General features: G+C 41.5%; 1 protein-coding gene across 4 annotated transcripts in view; it reads right to left on the reverse strand.

Annotated features, from left to right (window-relative positions):
* Window positions 1-21,724, reverse strand: part of KLF12 (KLF transcription factor 12) — a 247,079-nt gene that overhangs the window by 212,275 nt on the left and 13,080 nt on the right. For 2 of the 4 annotated variants that reach the window (XM_056555515.1, XM_056555513.1), the window contains exon 2: window positions 1,304-1,395. The exons of the other annotated variants lie outside the window; for them this stretch is intronic. The gene's annotated coding sequence lies outside the window, so the exon portion shown is untranslated. The remainder of the gene's footprint in view (window positions 1-1,303; window positions 1,396-21,724) is intronic. 4 annotated transcript variants of the gene reach the window in all.

A 21,724-nucleotide genomic window follows, 5' to 3' on the forward strand; every position in this document is an offset into this window, starting at 1 on the left:
GATGAATCCTTGGATCAATATCAATATTATCTGTATCGCAGCCTCATTGGAGGATTTATTATAAAACTACCTGATGGGTAAAAGTTAAAAGTCAAACAATACAAACTAATAATGTATAAGAAAATTATTAAAAACAAGAACACATTTGAAATTGCAGCTGGCATTTTAAAGGAATTCTTCGTTTGTAGTGAAAATATCCTTGAGGGGACTGTTTTTCTAAGCATTCCTGGCTTGCTTTTAGCTGCAGCAGCTGTAAAGCAAATTACTAGAAACTAGAATATGTTGTTTTAACTGTGGCCACACAGAAGCTCTCCTTACGGAGTTTAAAAGGCAAAATGCATGTTGGCAATGCCAGGAAACATCACCACATAGGCCACTCATACACATGTATTCAGTGTTTACCATACCATGAAAAACCACAATATGTCAGGGAGAAAAAAAATAAATAAATTTTTCACTAAACTAAACTTGCACTGCATTATCTTGCAGTTATCCACATAAAATTTCAGTTGCCAGAGTTCTGACCATTCTTCTAGTTTTCCTAAATCCTTTTCTATCCACCAAATGGAAAAGGATTTAGGAAAACTAGAAGAATGGTCAGAACTCTGGCAACTGAAATTTTATGTGGATAAGTGCAAGATAATGCACCTGGGGTGTAAAAACCCTCTGGAGGGTACTGGAGGCCATATCTCGAGAAGGATATAGATACTCTAGAGAGAGTTCAAAGAAGAGCTACTAAACTAGTACATGGATTGCAGGATAAAACTTACCAGGAAAGGTTAAAGGACCTTAACATGTATAGAAGAAAGAAGAGACAGAGGTGATATGATAGAGACTTTTAAATACATAAAAGGAATCAACACGGTAAAAGGAGGAGAGCATATTTAACCCCTTAAGGACACAGGGGGTACCGGTATGCCCCATTCCAGATTCTAGGAAGTATTACTTTACTGAGAGAATAGTGGATGCATGGAATAGCCTTCCTGCAGAAGTGGTTGCTGCAAATACAGTGAAGGAGTTTAACCTAAACATGCATGGGATAGCCATAAGGCTATCCTTCATATAAGATAGGGCCAGATTGATTGAATTCATTTTATTGGGCAGACTAGATGGGCCAAATGGTTCTTATCTGCCGACATTTTCTATGTTTCTATGGATTCGGGGGGGCTCAGTAAGAACACAGTGCTGACTACTAATAGTATTTAAAAGGCATTCCCATCTTCACCAAGATACGTCATTACTTATGATCATAGGGCCCCATCAATCCTGAGAAGAATAGTTAGCCACTTATCTGTACATAGACCTGCAGTCAACCCCCTCCCTTCCGTTTATTTGACTGGAGCAGTTCTTCTGTACAGTGAGTGATTGGGCATATTCTAGCCAGAAAGAACAAGCCTTGAAGAAACAGAGAAGCACAACATTTAGGATCCAAAAATGACAAATTATACCACCATTTCCCAGTATAAAAGTTGTTTAGGCCCATTATGAACCAATTACTTATTTGATCTGGACAATATTTGATTTATACCATTTACACTGACTAATATACCGCAATGTATAATCATGTTTTATTTTCTCTATGATTTATTAACATTATGTTATTATTCCACAGATCTAGTGAGAACAAAGAGGCACTTACACTATGAGCTACGTGGTTCCTATTTGATATGTATGTTCTACTTATTAACAAGGCTAACCTATGTGCAATGTCACTTATCAAATGCACTTCTTACTTTCACTGCAGATGAAATGCCCTGGTTTACAATTAAATTGAGCAGCCCTTCCATGTGGCACCAACTCTTACCCATTGTACACAACTACACAACTATTTATCATAATTTATATGAGATTCAAAAATGACTTGTTGAGAAAAGATGGACATATACAATAAGGCTGGGATCACATGTAGCATATTGGTATTTGTAGCATATAACTATATTTGCAAAAAACAGGAGTGGGTCCAAAAAATAGGAAAAGATGCAAAACTACCTATTTTAGTTTTTCTGTGTCTGTTCTATACCTGGCTAACAATATTAATCAAAATGCTAACCAAATACAAACTAAAAACACTAAGTCTAAAGCTGTGTTTGCATGCTGTTTTTGAGCCTTATCTTTCTAAAGTGTTAAAAAATTTATTTCTGCTGGACAGTGCTCCACCAAACACATTTAAAGGGGAATTTTTCACATTTAAAATGCAGTCTAATCTGTAGGCAGTATGTTATAGATCAGGAGGAGCTGAGCAGATTGATATATACGGTAGTTTTTTTGGGGGGAAAATCTCTGGGATAACATGTCATTTATTCATGGATACATGAATAAATAAAACAATCACAGGCAGCTGTCAATCACTGAGTAGGACCACCCACATGACAATTTAACCCAGAATGATCAGAGATTTACATCAATAAATGACATGTTATCCTGGAAATCCATAAAACTATATATTAATCTGTTCTGCTCCTCCTGCTCTATAACATGATGCCTACAGATTAGACTGCATTTACCATGAGACAGGTTCCCTTTATATTTTTTGCTGTGTGACTGGCCAATAACAGAACAGGCTAACAGGCTAAATACAAGAGCAGCTCAAATGAAATCAACTGGAATCAGACTTTCTAAGATTCTAGCCATTTTGTCATCAGAATGAATGTGAGATGAATCCAAGGCATTTTAGCTTTGTGATCAAGAGTTTTAGGAAACTTTCCAGTATTTCCAGAATTTTGCTTTAAAAAAATACTGGACCTGAAAGGATCCTATTACTGACAATAGTCTGTCAATGACCATTTGGATCTTGTAGGTGGATCAAAGACAGTGTCAATGCTTCTTTCTTAAATTAAAGTCATGACACAACAGGGAACACATCCTAAATAGATTGGTGTACTATACACAGAATATCATAATTGCAGAATTTCTTTCAATTCTAAATAAAATTGAGTGGAAATTATACTGGATTATACAGTCATGCATTAGCTTGTCAGTCTCAAAGTCCAGTATTAATGGTAGCAATAGAATTCACATTACACACAAGCGTAAGATCTACAGTTATAGATTAGTAGTTATCTTAGAAGACAAAATGACACGGCTCAATGCTTGGTACATTACAGTAGGAAAGATAACTGGACCATTACATCTGCAAAATAATCACTTTTCAGTCTGGAGAGAAAATAATTCAAGCAGTTTTTGGAAGAATAGAAAAATCACAGATGTAATAATATGGGTTGGTGTTAATGGCAGACCACTGCAAAGTTATATAAACCAATGGTAAGGCTCTTTTCACACCACAAATTTGTTTGGTGTCCCTTTGTCAAATGTGAAGCAAAAATAGAGAAACAGCAACATAGCCACACATCCACCATTTGCATTTTGATCTACTTGCTTCACAGCATAAAAAAAACAAAAACTAACAGGTTGTTAGTATACATTATTATCAAAAAGTACAAGCACACGCTTCATGTCAAGGCCATCTAGTCAGAGTGGGGCCCTAACCTAACACTAGCGTTGCGCTGGGCGGCGACCACTGCCCCAGCGACACCAAGCCCATTGAAGGAATGACCCACCACCCAACAGACAAAGTACCACAGTAACAATGATCGCCGCAGAGCACCACACCAGTGTGAGCACCTACCATGTGCTCCCTGCCAGAGGGCTGGAAGAATGCTCGGAGGAAACCCATATGCAGTCTCTTTTAAAAAAAAAAAAAAATGTATACTAACAACCTGTTAGTTTTTGAAATTATGCTGAGAAGCAAGTAGATCAAAATACAAATGGTGGATGTGCGGCTGTGTTTCTCTATTTTTGTTGTACAATTGTAGTCTCTCCCCTCTTCTTTGGCCAGCACTCCACTCCACCAATTCGGTCCAGGCGTTTTTAATTAGCAGGAGATTGCATAAGGGTTTCCTCCTAACATTCTCCCAGCCCTCTGGTAGGGAGCAAATTGTAGGTGTTCACACTGGTGTGGTGCTCTGTGGCAGCAATTGTTTCTGTGATGCTTTGTCTGTGGGGTGGGGTGGCCCCGAGCCAGGGGCTTGGTCGTGCAGCAGCGAGGCTGCCTGGCCACTGGGCCATTCCCCCTGTGGGCTTGGTTTCACAGAGGCAGTGGTCACCGCCCAGCGCTACGCCAGTGTTAGGTTAGGGACCCACTCTAACTAGGCGGCCTTGACGTGGCAAGTAGGTTTGTACTTTTTGATCAAAATGTATACTAACAACCTGTTAGTTTTTGAAATTATGCTGAGAAGCAAGTAGATCAAAATACACATGGTGGATGTGAGGCATTCTTTATTTTTGTAGTATCTTTGTCAAACGTGTCAACTATTCTCCCAATGGATATGGCAAATATATTTTTAGACCTTAGTCATCTAGCCGGGTGTTTCCATCTTGGTTTCCATTTTTCTGCTAGATGGAATAGCACAGACCACTGTTGTATAAGCTGGAGACAGAACAAGATTGTATACCACAGGGGTTATGATTTTTTTGTTTTGTTTGTTTAACATGGGAGTCTATGTTAAAGTCTATGGCATCCATCATAGCTATATGGTGGAGGCATCAAATCAAGGAGTGAAATGTTCCTTACTAATGTATTTTTATTTGCATCTACAGTATGTAGTCATGTTATCATCTATATATTTCCCAATGAGCTACACAAATGAAAGCACTCAGAAATGAGCAGAGAACATAATCCAAATGGTGACAAGTGAGGAAACACTACCGCAAAATCAGGAGGTACTTATTTTCTCAAGCACCAGGCCAGAAAATGACATCTAACTATATTGATTGGGGATTGCCATACACATAAACAGAATATACATATGGTAGTACCAGCAATATATCCCCCATAGAGGAATACATGTCAGTCATAGTGCTCTCATAACAGATATCTAAATCAGAGTTTTAGCCACAGTATATCCTTACCTTACCCACTTCCTAACACTGCTCTCCTACACTGACAAGAAGCAACTTTATATGACATTGCTCATAAAAACATAGAATATATCGGCAGATAAGAACCATTTGGCTCATCTAGTCTGCTCAATTATCTGAATACTATGAATAGTCCCGGACCCTTTCTTATATTAAAGATAGCCTTAAGCCTATACCAGGGGTCTGCAACCTTTAAGACAAAACGAGCCACTTGGACCCGTTTCCGAAGAAAAAAAAAACTGGGAGCCGCAAAACCATTGCAACATTTAAAACAAATATAACACTGCATATATTGTTTCTTACCTTAATGCTATATATACAGGATTGTGCAGTCAGCTGTCAATCTGAAGAAAAAAAGGACTTTCACTTAATGTTTAGGCCCAGGGATGGGGTGGGCTTTTTTATTTAGGCCCAGGCCTGGGGTGGGCTTTTTTTTTATTTAGGCCCAGGCCTGGGGTGTTTTTTTTTTTTTAGGCCCAGGCCTGGGGTGGGCTTTTTTAGTAAGGCCCAGGGCTGGGGTGGGCTTTTTTAGATAGGCCCTAACTAAAAAAGCCCACCCCAGACCTGGGCCTAACTAAAAAAGCCCACCCCAGGCCTGGGCCTAACTAAAAAAAAGCCCACCCCAGGCCTGGGCCTAACTGTTATGCCCAGGCCTGGATGGGCTTTTTTTAGGCCCAGGCCTGGGGTGAGCTTTTTTTAGGCCCAGGCTTGGGGTGGGCTTTTTTTTAGGCCCAGGCCTGGGGCGGGCTGGGGAGAGGGGGTGTTAATGCTGCCGCGGGGTGAGAGGTTAACCAACCGTTAACGCTGCCTCTGCCATGGGGTGAGCCTGGTGAGGGGTTAAGCTACCCCTCACCACATGGCAGCGGTAGGCCTCTCGCCATTAACGCTGCTGCGGGGTGAGGCGTTAAGCAAGTGAGTAATGGTACTCACCAGCTCCTCGCGAGGCGTCTTTCTCTCCCGGCGGCGCTCCTCGACTGAGCGCGCAGGCCGGCGACGTCACTGTCATGTAACGTTACATTGTCACATGACAGTGAGGTTCCGCGCGGCCCCGGAAGAAGAGTCTCCGCTCCGATGGCACCAGGGCAGGTGAGTAAACGTAAAGGTAAGGGTGACCGGGACCGGGACAGACTCGCGGAGCCGCAGTAAAGGCTTAAAAGAGCCGCCGGGTTGCCGACCCCTGGCCTATACCATGCATGCTTAAAGGGTAGCTCCCACCATCATGTTATTTTTTTTCTGTCCCTGCCTATTGCCCTTCTATCCCTAACACCCTCCCTGCCTTTATTTTTTTTTTTTACTATTTTAAAAATGCCATTTAGTCTGCCTGGTAGTGTGCTCACTACCAGGCAGACTTCCCCAGCAGGCACCACGTCACTGATGCCTGCTGGGGGGGCCCAACTTCCGCCCTTAGTTCTCCTAACAGGGTGCCTCCAGCTGTTTCACCACTACAACTCCCAGCATGCCCTGACATCTATTGGCTGTCAGGGCATGCTGGGAGTTATAGTGGTAAAACAACTGGAGGCACCCAGGACAGGAGCTTCATGGGGGAAGGAGTGAGCCGGGAGCCGATGTGGGAGGGACGGTGCAGGGGAGCCTCTTCCTGCCGCTCTGTGAGTAAAACCACCCCTCCCTCCCCCCCGTACCATGTAGCAGGGCCGTCGGCGAGTGCGGAGGGAGACGATGCGCAGCCCTGGATGTTCCTGCGCCTGCGCAAAATTACGACTGATGCCCTGCCGGAATCAGTCGGAATTTTGCAGTGACGTCACTCCGCACTGCATTCGGCCACTAGAAGGGCGACCCCAAGTGGCCGAATTTCAATTTGCTTTTAAAATGTTTTAAAAGCATTTTTTTAAATAAAAGTATATGAGAGATATGTTGTAGTACTTAAGTACTACAACATATCAAAAATATTTTTTCATGACAGTGCCCATTTATACTTCTTCACTGTATTTGCAACGACCACTTCTGCAGGAAGGCTATTCCATGCATCCACCATTCTCTCAGTAAAGTAATACTTCCTGATATTATGGCAAAAACCTAATATAATCTAATATAAAACTATGTCCTCTTGTGGTAGTTTTTCTTCTTTTAAATATACTCTCCTCCTTTACCGTGTATGAATATAAAAGTCTCTATCATATCCCCTTTGTCTCGTCTTTCTTCCAAGTTATACATGTTAAAGTCCTTTCCTGATAAGTTTTATCCTGCAATCCATGTACTAGTTTAGTAGCTCTTCTCTGAACTCTCTTCAAAATATCTATATCCTTCTGGAGATACGGCCTCCAGTACTGCGCACAATACTCCAAGTGAGGTCTCACCAGTGTTCTGTACAGCGGCATGAGCACTTCTCTCTTTCTGCTGCTTATACCTCTCCCCCTATTCTATTTATCAAGGATGAGACTTTCATTAACCAGCTTAGTCCAAGGTGCCTTTTCTTCTAACCCAAAGCCCAGGCTGATGACCTTAAAGGGTTTTTTTGATAGCCCATCCCCTAGAAGTAGGTAACAAAGTTATTTTCCACAGAATACCCCTTTAAATGTCATTCTGTAACTTATACAGAGTAAATTAAAAACATTTCAATTAGACGAAACATATTTCAAAAGCATCTACCTTTAAAAAGTAAGTTTGACTAGAGAATAAAACAAAAATGGAATCATTTGGCACATGCTGTTTATAGAACCATACGGCACCGTGCCCCCTTTGCCTTTTTTTGATATATTAGCGAGTAGCAATCCATTAGAGTCAATAAACTGCCATTTTAGACTAATTAAATAAGACATGATCCTAGATAAAACATAATTAAGGGATTAGCATACTCCTACTCTCACTTTAATGTGCACACTTATTGTCTACCTGTCACTGCTACAAGTGCCCTAATTTTACATGTTTAGGAAACTGGTCATTTACAATAAAGTTCACACAACATTATATGCTGGGCTGTACAAAAGAATACTGAGTGAAAGGGAAGGAACGGCTTTATAACAGCCACTACTTAGGAAACATTAGGAAATATGTTCTGTGAAGTAATGAATCATGCTTCTCTGATAGACCGGTCTGAGCTTGGCAAATGCCAGGAGAACGTTGCCTGACTGCATTGTGACAAATGTAAAGTTTGTTGGAGGAGGGATAATGTTATGGGGTTGTATTTTAGGGTATGGCCTTGGTAATTTAGTTTCAGTGAAGAGAAATCTTAATCTCCAGCATACCAAGACATTTTGGACAATTGTATACTTTCAACTTTCAGGGGATAAATTGAGTTTGACCCTTTTCAGTCCCAGCATGACTGTGCTTCAGTGCACAAAGCACAGTCCATAAAGGCATGGCTGGGTAAGTATGGTCCATATAGTGTATGTATTGTCACTAATATGCATTAATACGGAAGCAATTTGATTATTATAATTATCATCCATTCAGCCGTATTTGCATTTGGTTTATGAACTTCATATTAAGGTTTCTAGAATTCTGTATCTATACAGTACAGACTTTTCATAGGAAATTTCCCATAGGGTTTCTATAAAAGCTGTTCTAAGCCTTCTGTACAACAGCTTCTTTTGAAGAAAAAAAAACGAAAAACAAAACAAAAATATGCAGCTGCTGCACGCAGTCCAATCACAACGAATAAAAATGAATGAACAGATTTGAGGCAGGGTTCAGCAGATCTTTTTCTTGGAGTGGTTGTGATATGGCATATTGTCTGAACTTACTTGTCTTACTATAACTTGGTAAATATATATTTTTTTCATAATATATTTTGCATAGCGGTCATGGTTTAGTTTTTTTCCTCAAAATTTAGCAGCACTGTTTTTCCAACAAATATGTACTGAAACCAGAGAAAGCATGCATATCATGTTTTTAACCCCTTAAGGACAATGGATGTATATTTACGTCCATTGCCCTCTCCCCTTATATGAAGTGCGCTCAGGAGCTGAGCGTGTTTCATACCAGTGGGTCCCGGTTGCTATTAGCAACCAGAAACCAAGGCTCATGTCCGGTATAAACCCTTCAGATTCCGCGATCAAAGATGATTGCAGCATCTAAAACGGGAGAAGAGATATCCCAGCTAGCTCAGCGGGCTGTTCGGGACCGTCGCTGTGAAATCGTGGCCTCCGGAACAGCTGAGGGGATGGTGGGAGGGCCTTACCTGCCTCCTCACCATTCGATCTGTGCCTCGATCCTCCAGTCAGCCATAGTAGGCTGGAGCAGCCGAGCACCTATAACACTGATCAATGCTAAGCAATGGCATTGCATTGTTCAGTGTATGCAATCTAAGAATTGCATGTAATAGTCCCTAAAAAAAAATGATTTATAAATGTGATTTAACCTCCTGATAAGAAAAAACGAATTATATGTAAACAAATATAAACAAACACATGTGGTACTGCCGCCTGCATAAATGTCTGAACTATAAAAAATATAATATTAATTAAAAAGCACGGTCAATGACGTATACGTAAAAAAAAATACAGTACAGAATTGCATATTTTTGGTAATTTTGTATACCCTAAAAAAAAAAATGTGTATAAAAAGCGATCAAAAAGTCCATCAAAACAAAAACTACAGATCACGGCACAAAAATAAGCCCTCACACATACTTGTAAACAGAAAAATAAAAAAAGTTATAGGGGTCAGAATAGGACATTTTTAAACATGCTAATTTTCGTACAAATTTAATAATTTTTTAAAAGAAGTAAAACAAAAAAAAATAAAATATATATAAGTTCCGTATCATTTTAATCATATGGACAGAAAAAAGATAAGGTGTCATTTTTACTGAAAAGTGCATTGTGTAGAATCGGAAGCCCCCAAAAGTTACAAATTGGCAAATTGAAAGCGTTATGATTTTTAGAAGGTGAGGTGGAAAAAAGAAAGTGCAAAAATGCAAAAACCTGTGGTCCTTTAGTTTTTGCATTTTTGTTTTTTTTTTCCTTTCCTTTTAAAAATCATAACCCTTTCAATTTTGTACCTAAAAATCCATATAATGGCTTATTTCTTGCGCCATCAATTCTATGTTGTAATGACATCAGTCATTTTACCCAAAAATTTACAGTGAAAGCCCAAAAAAATAATCATTGAGCGACAAAATTGAAAAAAAATAAATGCCATTTTGTAAGTTTTAGGGGCTTCAGTCTCTACACAGTCCATTTTTCGGTAAAAATGACACCTTCTCTTAATTTTGTAGGTCCATACCATTAAAATGATACCCTACTTATATAGGTTTGATTTTGTCGTACTTCTGGAAAAAATCATAAGTACATGAACGAAAATCCCTATAACTTTTATTTTTCTGCATATGGGAATGTACGAGGGCTCATTTTTTGCGCTGTGATCTGAAGTTTTTATCGATACCATCTTTGTTTTGATCTGACTTTTTGATCGCTTTTTAAACATTTTTTATGGTATAAAAAGTGACCAAAAATACGCTATTTTGGACTTTGGAATTTTTTTACGTGTACGCTATTGACCGTGCGGTTTAATTCATAATATATTTTTATAGATTGGACATTTACGCATGCGGCGATACCACATATGTTTATATTTATTTTTATTTACATAGCTTTTTTATGGCAAAAAAGGGAGGGGATTAGGAAAGGGGTTAAATCACATTTATTAACACTATTTTTATATTTTTTTTCAATATTATAGCCCCCATAGGGGACCACAACATTGCACACACTGATTTCCTACACTGATCACTGCCATGCAATAGCATGGCATTGATCAGTGTTATTGTCGCTCGACTGCTCCTGCCCGGATCTCAGGCATGGAGCAGTCATTCGGCGATCGGACAGCGAGGAGGCAGGTAGGGATGCCGCAATTTCACCACTGAGCTGCCGGGAAGGTTTCACTTCAGACGTGGCGATCAACGTTGATCGCCGCATCTGAAGGGTTAATACCGGGCATCACCACGATCGGTGATGTCCGGTATTAGTCGCGGGTCCTGGTTGTTGATGGCCGCCGGGATGACCCGATATGACACGGGGTCACATCGCGGGAGATAGCGTAGGACGTAAATATACGTCCTGCGTCGTTAAGGAGGTAAAGGGTTAATCTACCACTAGACATCTAATTCGCTATCCATAGGATAGGGGATAATATGTCTAATTGCAGGAGGGTCCGCTGGGTCCCCCTGCTATCTCCGGCCAGGCACATTTAAGTTCAGAACACCAGCTTTACTAGGCAGTTGTCACACCCCTTTTCATTAATGTCTATGGGAGATATATGGAGGGGTAATCCGGCACAGAATAGAGTTCCCTTGGGGGGGGGGGGTACCCCCTATCCTTTAACTATGGGATAAGATGTCTAGGGGCAGAGTACTCCTTTAAGGTGTTGTTAGATATCTAGTTCAATATAGGAGCATGGTTGATCATTGGAGAAACCAGTCTTTGGAATAGTAGTGGCATTTGGCAAGGCCCTGAAATAAGAACTTATCTCTCTTAAGAAGCTGACCATGTAATGTACATATTCATAGAAAGTCTTATATGATCTCTCTTTATGACATGTCAGAGTTTTGTAAAATAAAAGAAATTAAAAATGATAGGTACCCTTTAACTCCTTTTTAAGCCCTTTTTCACCTTAAGGACTCGGCCATTTTTTGCAAATCTGACCACTGTCACTTTAAACATTAATAACTCTGGAATGCTTTGAGTTATCATTCTGATTCCGAGACTGTTTTTTCGTGACATATTCTACTTTAACTTAGTGGTAACATTTTTTGGTAACTTGCATCCTTTCTTGGTGAAAAATCCCAAAATTTGATGAAAAATTTGAAAATTTTGCATTTTTTCTAACTTTGAAGCTCTCTGCTTGTAAGGAAAATGGATATTCCAAATAATTTTTTTTTATTCACATACACAATATGTCTACTTTATGTTTGCATCATAAAATTGATGAGTTTTTACTTTTGGAAGACACCAGAGGGCTTCAAAGTTCCGCAGCAATTTTCCAATTTTTCACAAAATTTTGAAACTCGCTTTTTTTCAGGGACCAGTTCAGGTTTGAAGTGGATTTGAAGGGTCTTCATATTAGAAATACCCCATAAAAGACCCCATTATAAAAACTGCACCCCCGAAAGTATTCAAAATGACATTCAGTAAGCGTTTTAACCCTTTACGGGTTTCACAGGAATAGCAGAAAAGTGAAGGAGAAAATTCACAATCTTCATTTTTTACACTCGCATGTTCTTGTAGACCCAATTTTTGAATTTTTGCAAGGGGTAAAAAGGAGAAAATGTTTACTTGTATTTGAAACCCAATTTCAAACACCTCATATGTCTATGTAAAGTGTTCGGCGGGCGCAGTAGAGGGCTCAGAAGGGAAGGAGCGTCAAATGGTTTTTGGGGGGCATGTCACCTTTAGGAAGCCCCTATGGTGCCAGAACAGCAAAAAAAAGCACATGGCATACCATTTTGGAAACTAGAGCCCTCGGGGAATGTAACAAGGGGTTAAGTGAACCTTAATACCCCACAGGCGTTTCACGACTATTGCATATGTAAAAAAATAATAATAATTTTTACCTAAAATGCTTCTTTTCCCAAAAACTTTACATTTTTAAAAAGGGTAAAAGCAGAAAATACCCCACAAAATTTGAAGCCCAATTTCTCCCGAGTACGGCGATACCCCATATGTGACCCTTAACTGTTGCCTTGAAATACGACAGGGCTCCAAAGTGAGAGCGCCATGCGCATTTGAGGCCTAAATTAGGGATTGCATAGGGGTGGACATAGGGGTATTCTACGCCAGTGATTCCCAAACAGGGTGCCTCCAGCTGTTGTAAAACTTCCAGCATGCCTGAACAGTCAACGGCTGTCCGACAATACTGGGAGTTGTTGTTTTGCAACAGCTGGAGGCTCCGTTTTGGAAACCGTGGCGTACCAGACGTTTTTCATTTTTATTGGGGAGGGGAGGGGGGCTGTGTAGGGGTATGTGTATATGTAGTGTTTTTTACTTTTTATTTTATTTTTTGTGGTAGTGTAGTGTTTTTAGGGTACAGTCGCACGGGTGGGGGTTCACAGTAGTTTCTCGCTGGCAGTTTGAGCTGTTGCAGAAAATTAGCTGCAGCTCAAACTTGCAGCCCGATACTTACTGTAAGCCTCCGCCCATGTGAGTGTACTCTGTACATTCACATTGGGGGGGACATCCAGCTGTTGCAAAACTACAACTCCCAGCATGCGCTGACAGACTGTACATGCTGAGAGTTTTAGTTTTGCAACAGCTGTAGGCACACTGGTTATGTATCACGGAGTTTGTGACCTTACTCAGTGTTTCAAAACCAGTGTGCCTCCAGCTGTTGCAAAACTACAACTCCCAGCATGTACGGTGCATGGTGACTGCTGGGAGTTGTAGTTTGCAACAGCTGGAGGCACACCGGTCGTGAAACACTGAGTTAGGTAAAAAAAAAACTCTAAGTTTCACAACCAGTGTGCCTTCAGCTGTTGCAAAACTACAACTCTCAGCAGTCACCGACAGCCAACGGGCATGCTGGGAGTTGTAGTTATGCAACCAGCAGATGCACCACTACAACTCCCAGCATGCACTTTAGCTGTTTGTGCAAGCTGGGAGTTGTAGTTATACAACAGCTGAAGGTACACTTTTCCATAGAAAAAATGTGCCTCCAGCTGTTGCAAAACCATAAGTCCCAGCATGCCCATAAGGGAATGCTGGGAGTTGTGGTGGTCTGCCTCCTGCTGTTGCATAACTACAGCTCCCAGCATGCCCTTTTTGCATGCTAGGAGCTGTTGCTAAGCAACAGCAGGAGGCTGTAACTCACCTCCTGCTGCTGCTTCATCGCAGGCTGTCCCTCGCTGCCGCCGTCGCTCCTGGGGCCCCGATCCCAACATTGACGCCGGGGATCGGGGTCCCCAGCACCCGGGGTCGTCTTCCCGCACCCGCTCACGCCCTCCGGAAGAGGGGCGGAGCAGGTGCGGGAGTGACACCCGCAGCAGGTGCCCTGATTGGTCGGCCGGTAATCCGGCCGACGAATCAGGGCGATCGTGAGGTGGCACCAGTGCCACCTCACCCCTGCAGGCTCTGGCTGTTCGGGGCCGTCAGAGACGGGCCCGAACAGCCAGTAATTCCGGGTCACCGGGTCACTGGAGACCTGATTGACCCGGAATCGCCGCAGATCGCTGGACTGAATTGTGCGGTGATCGCCGACATGGGGGGGCATAATGACCCCCCTGGGCGATATGCCGGGATGCCTGCTGAACGATTTCCGGCTCCGGTCCCCAACCGGCTAGCGGTGGGGACCGGAATTCCCACGGGCGTATGGATACGCCCTGCGTCCTTAAAGACTCGGAATGCAGGGCGTATCCATACGCCCTGCGTCCTTAAGAGGTTAAAGACTACCTGTCACCAAACTAAACTTTTAATATATTGTTCCTTATGTAATTATAAAACACTTTGCTACTTACTAGAGATGAGCGAACTTACAGTAAATTCGATTCATCACAAACTTCTCGGCTCGGCAGTTGATAACTTTTCCTGCATAAATTAGTTCAGCTTTCCGGTGGTCCGGTGGGCTGGAAAAGGTGGATACAGTCCTAGGAGACTCTTTCCTAGGAATGTATCCACCTTTTCCAGCCCACCGGAGCACCTGAAGGCTGAACAAATTTACGCAGGAAAAGTCATCAACTGCCGAGCCGAGAAGTTTGTGACGAATCAAATTTACTGTAAGTTCGCTCATCTCTACTACTTACTTGCTGTTAAAATTCTCAACCTTTATATGTTGTTAATGTGGTTGAAAAATATGGCCACTAGGTGGCTCTGTTCTGTTCCCTGACACAAGTCAAATAGTTAGTCTGGTCTTCTCCTGGCCTGGCAGGAGACCAAACTCAGGAAGTGCGTGTGGGGCATGGTGAGGCACAGCTCTCGCAGGCTTTAGTGACATCGCGCCTACTGGAGAACACCCACTTTCTCTTGCCGGGAGCTCACACAATGTGAGCAAGGGAGAAAGTATGATATAGAGCTTATTAAAGGTTGTAAAAAACAATTTAAGGGAAGGAGGGGTGTTAGAAGTAATTAAGAAATATAATCTGAGTTAGTTTAGAAAATATGGTTTGATGACAGGTACTCTTTAAAGCATACCGGTCATACCACAGAAAAAAGTATGCTCATATATGTTGCTTACTTGGTCATGGAGATTCTTAACATGTCTTAATATGTGTCTAGCTTCTGTATATGGCTCACAAATCCATCTGATCTGCTGCTGAAGGGACATGTCATAAAAAAGCACTGAGCCCGCCCTCACTCACCATGCCTTCACTTCCTCCCTGAGTCTGCTGTACTGCACTAGGTCTCTCCATCCAATCACTGCAGTCTACTCTGTAACCCCCTTCTCTGTTTTCATGCTGCAGTCTGATAGACAGGACAGGAGTGAGCACAGAGGTGTGCTAGTCCCGCCCTCACTTTTTGGACTTTGTCCTAGTCCGTGTTTTATCTGGGACAAAGATGATGCTGCAGATTGAGAGGATTATGTTGTGGATGATATGAAGATCCTCAGTCTTTTTTATAAGCCTTGATTTCTTTAAAAATGAAATGTTTTAATAAAGTATATTGGAAAAGTGTTTTGTCAAGATGTACAACATATAAAAAGTTTTTGATTCTGACAGTGCCCATTTTTTACATTTAAAATTAAACCTGGGGAAAAACAACCGCAGTTCTGCATAAAATGGAAATTGTCAGAAAATTATTTAGCTGCTACAGATAAATCTACAAAAATGGACAGGCCCAGCTGGTATGCCAAGTAATGAGAACAGGCGAAGACTGCAGAACCAACTGTTTTCTTGTGTCATTCTTCAGTTTTCTTTTCACTAATAGTTAATTATTAAGAACTGAATAATGTTTATTGCAGGAAAAAATCTCCAACAGGCAAAAGCTCTATATACATTTTTCAGATCTTATAAGATTTAACATAATCCTAATCAACATGGCAGACCAGCAGACTTTGCCCAAAATGTTGGTGCGGAGTGGTTTCACATGTATGATAATGCATCAGTGCCAACATGCAAAACTGGGATAAGTGCATGTAGGGAAGTTCTAGTAGATATACCATATTTTTTGCAAAAGACACAGTACACTGGACCTGCACCTCCCCTACGACTGATCAAAAGGGATTTCGGAGGCATACTAGCAAGGACTCTTTAAAAAAAATGGATGGGCATACCTATGGGTTAGCAGGGAAAACTTCAAAAGGTAGATCTACCGTATTTTCCGCCATATAAGACGCACTTTTTCTTCACCAAAACTGGGGGGGGGGGGGGGGAGTTGGTGCGTCTTATAAGGCGAATACACACCTATCGGGTCGGTCCCTGCGGCCTATAGGGTGCGTCCTATAGGGCGAAAAATACGGTATATTTCACTTTTGTCACAAGCTTTTACAAAGTAATTATTCACAACAAAAAAAAAAAAATTTGAAAAAGCTAGGTTGCGACACAGGTTTTTTTCTGTCATATCTTTTTTGGGAAAACTGCCACTGTAGTTTTTGAGCCAAGGTCAGAAGTGGATCCAGCAGGAGTATATTGTAATTATACCTAACTTAAAATTGTAATTAACCGTTTCTAGAACTGCTCCACGCACATTCCACATCACAGGTAGTCTGACATAACTTTTAGGATACTCATTAACCCCTTAAGGACCAAGCCAATTTTGACCTTAAAGGGGTTCTCCCCCATAAGGTGATTTTAGTATGTACATGGCAGGCAGTAATGGACATGCTTAGGAAGGATCTGCGCTTGTCTTGGGGCTAAATGGCTGTGTTGTGAGATTACCATAACACTGTGGCTAGCTGTTTATGAACTGGTATTTCCTGTTGGACTTTTCTTTTTTTGACTACAAATCCCACAATTCCATCTTCCTCCCTTCCACACATCAGCCACCCCCCCCCATTGAAACATAAATGAGCTGCATCCATTAAAAAGACCTGTGGTTTTCAATCAGGGTGCCTACAGCTGTTGCAGATTGATTTCTCTCCCACCAAGCGATCCCTCCACCCATTGAAGCAGACAGGCTCCCTGTCATCAGCTGACTAGTGAGTTAGGTCTCGGCCGCATTGCAAGCTGGGAAAAATCTGAGACAACAGTAATTTTGTATGCTTGTAAAAATAAATATTGGAGTGGAAATCACATAAGAATTGTGAGAAAACCGTCACACACAGGTACAGACACTTTATTATGAACTACACTAACTTTCCAGCCCCTGTAGCATAGTCAAATAAAAAAAATCCTGGAATACCCTTTTAAGGACCAGGTGAATCTTCTTTTTGCATTTTCGTTTTTTCCTCCTCGCCTTCTAAAAATCGTAACTCCTATATTTTCATCCACAGACTAGTATGAGGGCTTGTTTTTTCCGTGACCAGTTGTCCTTTGTAATGACATCACTCATTTTGCCATAAAATGTATGGTGCAACCAAAAAATGTACGGTAAAAATTACATGTGTTCTTTATTCTGTGGGTCAATACAATTAAAATGATGGCTATGATTACATCATATTCTATTATTGTTGCGCTTAAAAAAAATAAATAAATAAATAAATCGCAAACTTTTTAACCAAATTCGGATGTTTAAAATCCCTCTATTTTGATGACCTATAACTTTTCCATTTTTCCGTATAAGCGGTGGTACTTTTTATTGATACCACATTTGTGTATATAAAACTTATTAATATTTTTTTTTATAGAATATGACAAAAAAAGCTGCAATTTTGGACTTTTTTTTTTTTTTTTTTTACGTTCACCGTAAGGGATCATTAACACACGCGGCGATACCAAATAAGTTTATTAATTTTATTTTTTATTTTTTACACTTTTCGGGGGTTTCAACATTTCTACCTTTATTGAGTAGATGCGTGGTCTTTGCAGAGAGAAAATCAATTTTTTTCTAAATTTCGAATGCCCCCTGTGCCTTCCTGTCAAAATTAAAGGGAAAAAAAGATCACACTGTAGCCAGGGATCAGTGCTTCTTTATTCACCGTATTTTTCGCCCTATAGGACGCACCCGCGTATAAGACGCACCCAATTTATAGGTGCAAAATCTAAAAAAATAAAGATTTTGAACCCAATAGTGGTCTTCAACCTGCGACCTCCAGATGTTGCAAAACTACAACTCCCAGCATGCTCGGAAAGCCGTTGGCTGTCCGGGCATGCTGGGAGTTGTAGTTTTGCAACATCTGGAGGTCCGCAGATTGGAGACCACTGCATAGGAGGTAATACTCACGTGTCCCCGCCGCTCCGGACCCGTCACCGCTGCCCTGGATGTCGCTCCATCGCTGCCGCCGCGTCCCCGTCGCTCCGGAACGTCTCTGCTGCTGGCCGGGTATCCTCGCTCTCTGTCGCCACCATCACGTCGTTACGCACGCCGACGCACGTACGCGACGACGTGATGACGAGGAAGGAGAGCGCCGGCATACAGGGGATCCCTGAACGGAGAAGACACCGAGGAGGCAGGTAAGGTCCCTCCCGGTGTCCTGTAAGCACTAACCCGGCTATTCAGTCGGGCTGTTCGGGACCGCCGCGGTGAAATCGCGGTGGTCCCGAACAGCCCGACTGAACAGCCAGGTTAGTGTCACTTTCCCTTCAGACGTGACATCAGCTTTGATCGCCGCGTCTGAAGGGTTAATACAGGGCATTACCACGATCGGTGATGTCCTGTATTAGCCGCGGGTCCCGGCCGTTGATGGCCGCAGGGACCGCCGCGATAGGGGTGTATTCGCCGTATAAGACGCACCGACTTTTTCCCCCCAGTTTTGGGGAAGAAAAAGTGCGTCTTATACGGCGAAAAATACGGTAAGCCACCGTCTCAATATAATATTATGTTTTGGCAGATAAAACTGCCTTTTTGGTTCATAGGCACTTGCAATTTTATATCCCTGAAGGCCCATCTGTATTCTAGGTCCTGGTTTGTGTCCCAGTGAAGTACTGCTCAGGTTACCTGAAATGGAGAGGACATCCAATGGTCCCTCAAGTTACAATATTAATTGGTTCTGGGACGACCATTGTATGTTGAAACCATTGTATGTTGAGACCATAACTCTATGGAAACCTGGTAATTGGTTCTGAAGCCCCCAAAATGTCATCCAAAAATAGGAAAAAGTGGGGATTAAAGAAAAATAAGTAGATAACTAATATAGATAAAGCAAATCCTTACATATAAAAGTAAGAACGAGCTGCAGAAAGCTGTAATCGCTGTCTATGTAGAGGACAGGAGCTTCTTCAGGGTCCTGTACAGTACACATTAAACAGATTTGTAAATTACTTGTGTTTAAAATGTTTAATCCTTCCAGTACTAATCAGCTGCTGTATAATACAGAGAAAATTCATTTCTTTTTGAATTTCTTTTCTGTCTGACCACAGTGCTGATACCTCTGTCCATGTCAAGAACAATCCAGAGCAGATCCCTTTAGCAAACCACTCCTGCTCTGGACAGTTCCTGACAGGTGTCAGCAGAGAGCACTGTGGTCAGACAGAAAAGAAAAAAAAAGAAGAACTTTCTCTGTAGTATATAGCAGCTGATGAGTATTGGAAGGATTAAGATTTTTAAATAGAAGTAATTTAAAAATCTGTTTAACTTTCTGGCACCAGTTGATTTAAAAAAAAATAAAAAAATTTCCACCGGAGTACCCCTTTAAGTTTCTGTATATACTGCCAACTATAGTAGCGGTTACTAGGCAGATCTGGATTCTGTCTTAATTTCCTGTTATGGCACTATAAAACAGACACTAACATAATTGTACTGGGCATTACAACACTTCTGTATGCTGCCGATTTCAGACAGAAGCATAGAAAAGCAACAGAAAAATCATGTCCAGCTCTGTCAGATGCCAGATTATCAAGATCTTTTCTAGAACAAATTATCTCCACAGTTCAGTGTTGTACACAGGTACCATGCAGAAGCACAGAATGCCTAAGGCTATGTTCACATGGTGGAATATCCGCATGGAAAATTTCTGTGCACACATTGCACTGACAACAGAGCACCGGAGAACATTCTGGCTCTAGGACCGCTCCGAAATGCGCAATGCATTTTCTGCCATGTGAATAGAGCAGCAGAATCCCATTTAAATCAGCGAGACTCTGCGGCTGCAGAATGTCCGTGCAGAAGATTCATGTGAAATTCCACACGGACATTCTGCTGTGTAAACCTGGCCTAAGGCTCCGCAAGGCCTAATGTCTCCATGTGTTTCATGCACCCAGCTATAACCTAAAGGGGTACTCCGGTGGAAAACTTTCATTTTTAAAATCAACTGGTGCCAGAAAGTTAAACAGATTGATGAATTACTTTTATTAAAAATCTTAATCCATCCAGTACTTATTAGCTGCTGAATACTGCAGAAGAACTTCTTTTCTTTTTGGAACACAGAGCTCTCTGCTGAATCACAAGCACAGTGCTCTCTGCTGACATCTCTGTCCATTTTAGGAACTGTCCAAAGTAGGAGAAAATCCCCATAGCAAACATATGCTGCTCTGGACAGTTCCTAAAATGGACAGAGATGTCAGCAGAGAGCACTGTGCTCGTGATGTCAGCAGAGAGCACTGTGTTCCACAAAGAAAAGAATTTCCTCTGTAGTATTCAGCAGCTAATAAGTCCTAGAAGGATTAAGATTTTTTAATAGAAGTAATTTACAAATCTGTTTAACTTTCTAGCAATGGTTGATTTAAAAAAAAAAAAAAAAGTTTTCCACCCGAGTACCCCTTTAACCCCTTAACAACCAAGGACGTATATTTACGTCCTTGGCCGGCTCCCGCGATATAACGCGGGGTCACGGGGGTCGGTCCCGGCATGTATCTGATGCCGGGGCTAATAGCGCGCGGCAGCGATCGCGGTGCCTCACGCTATTAAGCCTTTAGACGCGGAGTTCAAAGTTGAACGCCGCGTCTAAACCGAAAGTAAAACCTTCTCGGCTGCTCAGCGGGGCTGATCGGGACCACCGCAGTGAAAATGTGGGTCCCGATCAGCTGGGACACGAGCGGAGGTCCTCTTACCTGCCTCCGGCGTGTCCCCTCGGCGATTGATTGCTCCAAGCCTGAGATTCACTTCAAAGCTATGGCTTTGCAGTGAACAGGGTATAAGATCAGTGTGTGCAGTGTTATAGGTCCCTATGGGACCTATAACACTGCAAAAAAAAAGTGTAAAAAAAAAAGTTCATAAATGTGATTTAACCCTTTCCTTAATAAAAGTTCAAATCACCTCCCTTTTCCCATAAAAAAACACCATGTATATAAAAATAAATATAAACATATGTGGTATCGCCGCGTGCATAAATGTCCGAACTATGAAAAGATATCATTAATTAAACTGCACAGCCAATGGCGTACACGCAAAAAATATTCCAAAGTCCAAAATAACTTATTTTTGGTTGCTTTTTATATCATGAAAAAATGAATAAAAAGCGATTGAAAAGTCTGATCAATACAAAAATGGTACTGCTAAAAACTTCAGATCACTGCGCAAAAAATGAGCCCTCATACCGCACCATATGTGGAAAAATAAAAAAGTTATAGGGGTCAGAAGAGGACAATTTTAAACGTATACATTTTTCTGCATGTAGTTATGATTTTTTACAGAAGTACAACAAAATCAAACTTATATAAGTAGGGTATCATTTTAACCGTATGGACCTACAGAATAAATATCAGGTGTCATTTTTACCGAAAAATGTACTGTGTAGAAACGGAAGCCCCCAAAATTTCGTCGCACAATGATTTTTTTTTTTTCCGTTGCGCCGTAGATTTTTGGGTAAAATGACTGATGTCACTGCAAAAGTAGAATTGGTGGTGCAAAAAATAAGCCATCATATGGATTTTTAGGTGCAAAATTGA

Source organism: Hyla sarda, chromosome 2, assembly GCF_029499605.1.
Source record: "Hyla sarda isolate aHylSar1 chromosome 2, aHylSar1.hap1, whole genome shotgun sequence".
NCBI lineage: Eukaryota > Metazoa > Chordata > Amphibia > Anura > Hylidae > Hyla > Hyla sarda.